The following is a 7,844-nucleotide window of genomic DNA, read 5'->3' as shown; positions in this document are numbered from 1 at the left end:
AATGGAGAGGATTTTTATTGTCTTCCAAGAGAGAGCTGCTGCTAACAGAACAACTCAGAAGGCATTTTATCTATGCTGCCAACTAGACAAATGGGAAACTCTCATGTTTTCATATTAATTAAGAGGTGTCTATATATCTCACGCACTATATTGTTGCAATGGCAAAAGCAGCCCCCACGGTTCTGTAGGGAATGGGGATGAGGAAGGGGGACAGCACTCATAGCCCTGCCCCCACCCCAGCCTGGGACTCTGGGAGAATTGCTTCCCCTCTTTAGATCTCATTGCCCTTGTCTGTAAAATGATATGTTTGGACTGGATGCCCTGGATTTACCTCTTCCAACTTGATTTCTGCCCTTAATTAAATGTTTGGGCTGCCAGAGTGGTATGCCCCCACACACCCATTTCCTTCTTTTTATCCTCTTCACTACATCTCCTCTGGGCCAGAAGGTGTCTTATCTTTGCAAGTTTCTTTCCATTCTGCACATTATGAGTTTCAGCATTTCTGTTGCCCTAGAAAGTCTTTATTTCTGAGATTGTGCACTGTTTCCCTTTTTAGAACATCTCATAAACTCCCTTCTTGCTTTTCCATCATCCTGGCCAAACTGCTCTCACCTTGGTTCAGAGGGGTGTGTGTGTGTGTGTGTGTGTGTGTGTGTGTAGGGGAAGTTGCTTCTCTGGGATTCGTGCTGTCTCCATTCCTCAGCTTTATCTGGAAATTCCTTTACCTAGAATTTTGTTATGTAAAATGCTTTACTCTACTTCTTCAATTTCTGGCATACACTAGAAAGTCTTTTTAATGTTTTCCTTCTTCCAACGTATCTATTTTTATTTCATAATTCTCTTTGGTTATCTCTTAAAATCATACTTCTGGGGGCTGAATTTTTTCAGGTCCTTGGTCTTTCTCCTTCATTCTTTGTTTTGTTTTTCACCAACCTTCTCCACCACCCCCCCTCACACACACACTTAGGTCACCTTTTTTATTTTAAATACCTTTTTTCCTTCACCAGAGGGCTCCCTTCCCCTCCCTCTCGCAGCTCGGGCACAGGATCTGAAGCTTGCCCCTCTCCTTCCCTCCCCTTTCTCGCCACCAGAAACACTAGACATTAAACTTGTCAACAATGCAGCCGTCCTCAGCTTGATCGCTAAGCCTCCTCCTCAGCCCAGAGCGCTCGCCGACTGCCTCCCAGAATCGCTAATCTCTTGGCTGCCCTCCCAGCGTTCCTGGTGTTATTTTACTCACTGTAGCCCCCTACTTGGTCTTCAAATTGTTCTGTATGGTAGGTCTTACCCACCCTGATTTATAGAGGAGGAAACTGAGGCTTGGAGAGGTTCACTTAAGGTCGTCCAGCTTGTCAGCCCTAATGCGGCCAGCTCTGGCTTTCCAGCCCAGCCCAGCAGCCTCGCCGCCCTCTCTTCTACTGCAGTTCACACCAGATTTTCCTCTGTGCTGCACGCGGTTCTTTCCGCCTTCAAATCCACAGGCAGGAAGATCGTCCCTAGCAAACTGGGCTGGGGAATTTGGGAACGGGGGAGAAAGGAGACGTTCCTCAGGCCCCAAGTTTTGGGTGGGCAGGGATCGGTTGGGAGGAGGCTCCGGGAGGAAGTCAGGTTCCAGATGGGGAATCATGAGAACTGGTGGGCAGGACGTAGCAAAAGGCGGCAAGTGCTCGGGGACCTGGGTCTCACCACTCCAAAGCCGACTGCTGAACGGGACTTCAACCCCCCACCCCTACGCCCGGGCAACGCACCCTTGGCAGGCCAGGGGCCAGGTTAGGGCTGGGTCGGGGACAGGGAGGTGCAGGGCGCCCCCTCGCGCTCTCGCGCACGCCTCGGGGCTGGCGACAGACGCGCGCGCCGCGGCTGGTCCTCTCCACCCCCTCCTCCTTTTCGCTCCAGCTCCCCTCCTTTTCTCCCCTCGATCTCAACTCCTCCCCCACTGCCGATCCCTCCGTCCCTCCCCCTCCTGCTCCCTCCGTCCCCTCCTCCCCGTTCTCACCCGCGCGCCGGGTCGGGAGCTAGTTGGAGCGCGAGGACTGCTGCCAGCGCCCAGCGCCGCGGAGCCCGGCGGGTCGGCCGCGCGTCCAGCGGCGGCTAGAGGAGCCCGAGCCTAGCGGGCGCGGGCCCGGGTCGGGACCGCATCGGAGCGCCGAGCCCAGAGTCGGAGGCCGTTCCGCGCGGCTGCCCAATCCCCAGACCGGCCGCCAGCCCTCCGGGTTCGCCTCCGCCTCTCCCGGAGCCGGGAGCCACCGGGGACCGGGCACCTGCGCCCGCAACCCGGAGGTGAGTCCCGGGAACCGCGGGCGCTGCCCGTGCGCGGGCTGGGGCTGCAAGTTTCAAACTTCAGCAACTCGGTGGGGAGAGGGGTAGCGGCCAGGGACGCGGGCAAGTTGGAACCAGGTGGCAGAGGCGTCGGGCCGGCCAAGAGGGGGTCCTCGGGCTTCCGCGCCGCCCGCGGACACCTCCGCTTGGGCGCCCTCCGCGCTGCCTTCCCCCCCGCCGTCCGCTCGCTCCGGGTCCGGCTGTCGGGGTCCTCGCCCGGCCGGGGTCGGCGAGTCTGGGCTGCCCGAGGAGGGCCCGGGGGCCGGCCTGTAGGAAGGGGACGGTGGAATGAATGGCTGGGAGAGAGCGGGGCGGAGGCTCTGAGACCCGCGGAGATGGAGGTTCAGAGTGGGCGGGCGAGTAATCCCGGCGCAGGGAGCGAGCCGGCGGGCGGGCGAGGTGCGTGGGAACCCGTGGCCCACGCGGAGTGTAAAATCTGTTGCTCGGGGACGTTCCCGCTCCATTGCCACCTTCGGGGCCCCCGCCCTGGTTGTTCCCGGACCCCTGCCCGGGCCCGGCCCTGCGGAGCCCAAACTCTGCCCTGCCAGGCCCTGGACGCAGCGGCCGGGGAGACCCGCGTTCCCGCCTCGGCCAGTGGAGAGGGGTGCGGCAGCGGGAACCCGGGCGCGAGCGGCGATTTCTCGATGTATTTGTTTCATGGTAATTTGTCTTTGTGGTCGGGCTGCCCATTCACTTTCCGCTCACGTCTTGTCGGAGATCCAGCGCGGAGGGAGGGAGCGGGGGGCGCGGGCACTGGGAGGGATGGAGACCGGAGAGGGGATCCGGGACCCGAGGGGAGTGGCCGCTGGACGCGCCGAGGGTGAGGGGAGGCTGAGTTGATCCGGCCGAGCCGCGGGCGCCGGCTGCAGAGGGTGGACGGAGTCGGTTCCTTCGCCTGCTGCAAACTTTAAACTACGAGGAGGAGCCACCTGAAGCGCCGATCTTGCCTCCTTCCCATGCCCAGTGGCCCAGTCCTCCGGTCTTACCGCCCGCCGCCCGCGCCCGGCCGCAGCGGGCCCGAGTTTGGACGGGGAGCGGTGGCCGCCGGACTCTGCCCCACCCTGCGATCCTACCCAGGCGTCAGCGGTGGGAACCCGAGCGGCGGGAGCCGGAGAGGAGCCGGCCCTCGGGATGCGCTCCTCCCCCGCCCGGTGCTGGAGCCTACGCAACTGCGATGGGGGCGGGGAAGGGGGGCCTGGAAGCCGGCCTGCGTCTGGACCCCAGCATGATCCGACCTTCCCTGGCCCCACCCGCCATAGTCCCCCCTCAGCCCCTAGAAAATCCTGTCTCCTCCCACATTTCTCAGCCCCCCGCCCCTCGGCTCCCCACTTCGGCCTCATTCTGCTCCCTAGGGCTAGGCTGAGACTCCCGTCTCCACGGCCCCCGCCCCAAGCCCGCCTCCCAGTCCTCCCCACCCCCATTTCCCCTCATCTTTTAGGCTATTCTCTTCCCTTCCTTCTCCTCACTTACCCTGACCCCCCTCCCCATTTCTTCTTGACATTAAAAAGTGGCCTCGCCTTTTCTGATCCGGGATAGATGACCTTGAGGAAGGGGCAGAGGGGAACTTGAGTTTGAGAACTGGACCTCACTAGAAAAAGGGAGCCAGATGAAGAAGCAGCTTGGGGAAAGCTGCAGTACCCTGCCCCAATCTAGATTCCCAACCAAGAAGGAAGGGAGAAGGCAGGCAGATAAAATATCAAAGAGAGAGAAGGCGGCTTGCCACTCTGCCACATAGGGCAGAACGGGCAGGAAGAACCCTTTTGGGAGATCACTCAGGAAGGAGGGCTGCCCCTGGTTGTGCCATGTGGGGGAAGGTGTGTGTGGAGGTGGGGGGTGGGGGGACAATTTCTTTCTTCTGGGCCCATCTCTGTTCTCTTTCCAGGGAGTCAGGCCCTTTCCAGGGAGTTAGTTCCTCCTCCAGAGCTGCAAACAGCCATCATTACCATCACTATGGACATGGTTAAGCACCTGGTGTGTGCAATGTACCAGCCAGGTTCTGGTAGATACCAGGCTGAGCCTGTGCTAAATTCACCAGCTTTTTCTTGGGGAGGGGGCGGGGGGAGAAGTGAGGAGAACATGAACAGAAAAATGCAAAGGCTGTGCAAGGCAGCAAGGGCTTGGTGCCAGATGGTGACCCAGGGCTTAGGGGAGGACTGGCTGAGGAAAGCCTGATGACTCAGGTGGGACTGAGAGCTGGGCTTGTAGACTGATCCCTTCCCCACAGCTGTGTGGATAGGGAGGGTGGGACAGGAGAAGGGATGGACAGGGAGGGGCTCCCTTCCCACTCCCGGAGTGGGACTGGAAAGGCAAAGACGCCAGCCCAGAGGTCCAGCCTGGCTCTGTGGCTTGCCCCTCCCAGCTGGGATTGGAGGAATCACAGAAGCCTTTTTGTCCTAGGGTATCCTTCCTGGCCTGGTTGAAAGTCCCGCTATCAGTTACTTCTTACTGAGGTTCAAAGCTGGAGGAGATTGTCATGTCAGGGGAGTCACAAATGCCCACAGAGGGCAGGCAGGTAACAAAGTGCTGATCAAGCAGTTTAAAGTGGCTGGGCCTGGGGACAACTGGTTATTCAAAGTCAAACTGGCCAAACAACAGTGGTCCAAACAAAACCAATGTGCAGCCCTTGAGTGGTCTGACCCCTATATCTGCAGATTAAGAAATTATGATTCTGCCCTAGCTGGGTTGGCTCAGTGGATAGAGCTGTAGAATAGAGCTTTGGACTGTAGGGTCCCAGGTTCGATTCCAGTCAAGGGCACATGCTCAGGTTGTGGGCTCGATCCCCAGTAGGGGGTGTGCAGGAGGCAGCCAATCAATGATTCTCATCATTGATGTTCTATCTCTATCTCCCTCTCCCGTCCTCTCTGAAATCAATAAAAATATACTTAAAAAAAAGAAATTATGATTCTAAGATGTGATTTCGTCTCATTGTGTGCACATGGTATCATGTTTCCCTGTACTTTGGGGATTGATTGGAACGCCCCACCAGCCTGGTCCTCCCTCTGACCTGGTGGACCCCCAGCTCACCCTCACTCTTAGGGCCACCAGGACTTTTCTATAGAAGATGAGTTCCTTGAGGTCGGGGAGCTGTCCTGTCTTATACAGATCTAGCTCTTCATATCCATTGATACAAGATTTTAGACGCAGAGTCAAGACTGGAACTCAGGTCTCATGTCCCTCCCCTCCCTCCTCCACCTGTGGAACCCAGTGGGTGTAAACCAATTTTTTCCTTTAGGAGAAAGAAAAAAAAAATCCAAACCTAACTTTTTGCTTCCAATATAGTAAAGCTTTATTTATGCAGGGGTTGAAAGAGAAAAGGCCTGAAGCTCACATTAGGTTGTTGGGGGATCCCAAGGAATATTCGGAAAGTCCTGAGCCTCAAATTTGGGTCTAAAAAGGGAAAGAGGAGCTCTATCAAGGGGGCAGAGGGATGGCAGACGTTTATGGAGGAGCAGCCTGGCGAGGCTGAAGATTGGTGGGTTGAGTTTGTGCACTTGGGAAGAAGATGCTGTCGGGTTGAATTATTTTGAACATCGATCATGACACTCCTGTTCTTAATCTTGGTCACCCTCCTGTATCCCACAGGGAAAGTCAACAAGATAGCAACTCAGATCACGGCTATACAGTCAACCAATTCACCACTTTTATTGAGGACTGAGGTGGTAGAATGGACACAGAAGGCAAAGGACAAGATCTCTGATTAGAAGTGCTTGTTACCTTGTCATCTTGCCTTAAAGGACCCAGAGCTGAGCTCTGCTGCCCCACAGTCAGGTGTTCCCCATGGTTCTCAAGCATTGACTTTTTATTGCTTGTAAACCAGGTAGATGAGATAAACCAGTGGCAGTAAACTAAGGTGTTTGTCAGTTACTGAGCACCTGCCGTGTGCCGGGCACTGTGCTAGAAGCTATGGATACAGCAGTAGACAAGTTTTGTCTCTGAGATCCCTGGGTGGAGGTGAATCAGCGTGCTAGGGGAGCACAATTACTAGCATTGCCTCGACTTCTAAGATGAAATTTACTGTGGGTTGTGTTTTACCTGTGGGTTTGTCTGGGTGACCTGACTGCTAATGTGGAGTTGTCCAAAGGATCTGGGGGGAAGGCTGAGAGAGCTAGTTGTTTCCCTATTTCCAAGTCCCCTCTTCATGCCTCCGATTCCTCACTCATTAAGTGGGGTTGAACACCTGCCTCATGCCTGGTGATCTGGGGATGAGAACTATTGGGAGGGAGTATTGGTTATTTATACTTCAGGGTCTGAACCCCAGTGTGTCCTGGGACCATCCTTTGCCTCATTCAGTCATCTTGATGACTAGCTTGTCTTCATCAACCGATGACTTTGTGTGAACGTGTGTGTGTATATTGGAAAGAACAACCTCTAATGAATGTGTTTTCTTCACATTCATACCTTGGCATTTGAGTTTAGCCATCGCTAAGTTGGTCTTAAATTTATGACAAAGCCTAACTAATTTGGTCTTAAATGTATAACAAGAGGCCAAAGCAAGTGTCTTGACAAATGGTTTCATTGAGTTGACCGAAGTGAGCCTTTCTCTTACAGCGTGTGTGGGCAACCCCTGGATTTGACTGGTATAGTGCATACATTTGGAAACTCTTTCTCTTTGAATTTTGGTTTGGTGACATCTGCCTCAGCTGAGGAGATGGCTCCTTGATGGGTAAGCTGGAAGGGGATCTCTGTGTATGCCATTCTCTGTCTCCAATGGAAGAATCTCCTTTAAGACTTTCTTTCTGAAGAAATCCCCCTTACAACAGGCTGGAAAGCTAGAGAATGGCAGGGGAGATTGCCAGCTGGGAGCAGAGTTCAGAGAGGGAAGCAGGTGCTGACTGCTCTGTGGCCCTGCATGTCACCGTCCTGCCCTTCTGCTTTGGTGCTGTGCTTTAGTGAGCCTGAGAGATGAAAACCAAACCTTGCAGAATGCACTCTTTAATTCGGTCATTACTTGGGGGTTCACCAGTGAGAAACTGCTGTACATGGTAGCTTCAAAGTAGAAAAAAACGAGATGGCACAGTGGGGAAAGCCGGAGGAGGGACCCCTGGGCTGGAGACTGGGCTTGGGAGAGTTTGACCTTGAGCACATTTCCCATTTCCCCACAGTTGGGCTGCTCAACCTCCTCCACTCTGACTTGAAATAAGAGGCCAAGGATTTCATTGGGCTTTTCCCTGAGCAAATGAAAGCTTGGAAGGCAAGGCTGTGTGCCGAGTCCTGCCAGGACGGTGTCATGGTGGGACTCAGCCCACAGCATTGCCTTTCTGCGTTTGTTAAGGGTGACTTAATCAGCCTTGCACCTGGAACTCATCTGAATTTGAAGCCTTGTCAGTATTATCGGAATATCTTTGCATTTGAAAGAACAATATCTCTGTGGCCTCTCCTGTGACAGGAAGGGTTGGTTCTGGAGGATGGCTGGTGACCGTCTGTTCCGACAGTCCCCCGAGGTTCAAATTAGAGGAGGTAGGTTTACTTTCCCGAAGGAGGAGGCTGGGTTGGAAACGAAGGCGGCTTCTCCACGGGCGCGTTTC

General features: G+C 55.0%; 1 protein-coding gene across 1 annotated transcript in view; it reads left to right on the top strand.

Moving 5' to 3' along the window:
* Positions 1-2,208: 2,208 nt before the first annotated feature.
* Positions 2,209-7,844, top strand: part of SEMA5B (semaphorin 5B) — a 115,128-nt gene continuing 109,492 nt past the window's right edge. Inside the window, exon 1 of the mRNA XM_070403580.1 lies at positions 2,209-2,280. The gene's annotated coding sequence lies outside the window, so the exon portion shown is untranslated. The remainder of the gene's footprint in view (positions 2,281-7,844) is intronic.

Source organism: Myotis yumanensis, unplaced genomic scaffold (assembly GCF_028538775.1).
Source record: "Myotis yumanensis isolate MYYU_CA2020_CCGP unplaced genomic scaffold, mMyoYum1.0.hap1 SCAF_2, whole genome shotgun sequence".
NCBI lineage: Eukaryota > Metazoa > Chordata > Mammalia > Chiroptera > Vespertilionidae > Myotis > Myotis yumanensis.
The sequence above is the reverse complement of the archived record's forward strand: the minus strand, read 5'-3'. Positions and strand labels throughout refer to the sequence as shown.